General features: G+C 43.1%; 1 long non-coding RNA gene across 1 annotated transcript; it reads right to left on the bottom strand.

Annotated features, from left to right (window-relative positions):
* Positions 1–820: 820 nt before the first annotated feature.
* LOC309525617 lies at positions 821–2,348 on the bottom strand. Its single transcript, XR_014216460.1, has 2 exons — positions 2,157–2,348; positions 821–1,099 (listed from the first exon to the last, which is right to left on the bottom strand). It is a non-coding gene; the product is annotated as an uncharacterized lncRNA (long non-coding RNA).
* Between the last annotated feature and the right edge of the window lie 153 nt (positions 2,349–2,501).

Below are 2,501 nucleotides of genomic sequence, written 5' to 3' on the forward strand. Positions count from 1 at the left end.
ATGGTTTTTATGCATTTATTATATTTTTGTTAAGCTTATCTGATGTTATAAATATGTGCACATTTGGTCAGTTTGCTTGCCCACCCTTCAATATTGCCCTGGCCCCTGCCTTGTGAACACATTGGGGGTAAATCTTTATTTAAATAAACATTCCTAATTTGACCCTTAAAGAAATTTCAGACTTTGTTGCTCTATCAAAGTCCTGAGGTTGCTGAAGATTTATTCCCATGTTATGATAAATGTTTTATTTATACATATATAACATACCTGGAAGTTTCACAGTTTGAACCCATCCAACAAATACTGCTACCCCATTATGTTTCAGAGGCAGCACGCAGCGCCTCCTTCAGACCTCCCAGAAAATCCTACAGTTCTGACCTTGTTCTCAAACCGTCTCAAGTAGTAACTACCAACTGCCTCCTTTCTTCATATCTTCTATAGACCAAATTGGCACATTCCTTAGGATAGAGAGCAAAGGGGCATCCCATTCGGACATTTCCTGGCCATGGATGCACTCCATCTTCATAACAGAAGAGAACCTATCAGGCTAACCATGTGACCAGTTTGGCCATTTTAGCAGTCTTGTCTTAAACACACAAGAATCACTGGATGAGAAGGGAGCCTGGGAGTCATTTAGATCTACCCCCAAACCCATAACAATATTGTGTTGGCCTTGTTTTTGTTTTTTAAAGCTAAGATTCCCAACAATCTTAATCAGATTTCAGAGCTTCCATCATCTATCAGGAACTGCAGCTTTATATTATTATTATTCAATTCCTAGTCCTCTTGAGTTTAAACATTTTTAAAAGCATTTCCTATGTTTATAGGATCATTATTTTTTATTGTTATTTCTGCATTGGAAACCCTCACCATGACAAAGTAGTGATGTATGTGCACTTGGATGAATTTCTTTAATTCTCACTGATGAATGCCACGGGACCTCTGTGCAGCCTAAACAGATGTTTGGTGTGTTGTTGTTTTCAGAGTTCCACAATCAGCCTCCTTTCTCTCCTTGCTTGTTCCATTCACTCGTTTCACAGTTTGCTGGCTCCAGTATCTGAGTAACCAGCAATTACAGGAAGCGATGCCTCTGTGACAACTAAATGGAAGTTTAGAGTTTTGTTTTGATTTTTCAAAGAACAAATTGTGCCATTTATTTTATACCATACTGAGCTTCTGCAAGGTCCACAAAATCATCTGGAACATTATTGGCATATGACAGGAAGCGTTGTTTTGAAAAGCTCAGGCACCAGCCTCTGCAATTTGAAGGGGGAGGAATGCGGGGCTAGGAATAAATAACAAGGATTTGGGGCTTCAAATACACAGAGCTGGATCCAACTCTCTAGCAGCACAGCCAGACGTCTGTTTCCTCTCCTCACTCACACCCCAAATTTGTTCCAGAGAGTCCCCCAACTTTCTAAAGCTGAATTTGACAGCACACAGGAGAGGGGCTGGAAGGGACTTTAAAGGTAAAGGATCCCTAGATGGTTGTTGTTTAGTCGTTTAGTAGTGTCCGACTCTTCATGACCCCATGGACCAGAGCACACCAGGCACTCCTGTCTTCCACTGCCTCCCGCAGTTTGGTCAAACTCATGCTGGTAGAGAAGACTCCCTGAAAAAGACCCTGATGTTGGGAAAGATGGAGGGCACAAGGAGAAGGGGACGACAGAGGACAAGATGGTTGGACAGTGTTCTCGAAGCTACGAACGTGAGTTTGACCAAACTGCGGGAGTGCCTGGCGTGCTCTGGTCCATGGGGTCACGAAGAGTCGGACACGACTAAACAACAACAACAACAAATATGCTATATGGTAATTTATGGACCTAATAGGTATCTAAAGCCATTTGCACATGGAGAATGTAGGCACCCTATATATAGAAATGAGCAAACCAGTGATATTTTAGGGAGCAGGCCTGCAGGCGGGGCCCATTACTTACATCAAAGGCGCCTACACAACACAAAAAACTGTTGCTCTATGTAGGTTTTATTTTCTTTCTTTTTTATCTTATATTTTGGAAATGTACACCCATTTTTTCCCTTTAATTTTTTTGAGGGGCCCCAAGAGAGTGGGGCTCTAAGCTACAGACTGTTTAGCTTATACGTAAATCCGGCTCTCATTGCATCTTCTGGGGGACCGGATTTCACAGGTTACGTACCTATTGCGTAAATAGGTAGCTTTGTTTTGTCTAGCCTGCGTCTACCGCCCCTCTCAATTCACCGAATGACACACACAGAGACCGAGTTCTAGTATTACCAGTTTATTATTATAACGAAAAAGGGGCTGTTAAAATTCGAAGCAAGGAAAGCCTGCCTCTCCACTGCTGCGCCCCTCTGCGCAGTGCCCAGGTTGGCCAACCATCCCTCCGCAACGACGCGGCGCTTCTTCCTTTTATGACGTCAGCATCTCCCGGCAACGGGAGAGAATGGTTGCCTTGGCGACGTAAACAATATAGGAGAACAATGGCAAAGGCAGAACGTCGAGACACCAAATCGTGTCTCTG

This window comes from Podarcis vaucheri, assembly GCF_965113315.1.
Source record: "Podarcis vaucheri genome assembly, chromosome: 2".
NCBI classification, from domain to species: Eukaryota; Metazoa; Chordata; class Lepidosauria; order Squamata; family Lacertidae; genus Podarcis; species Podarcis vaucheri.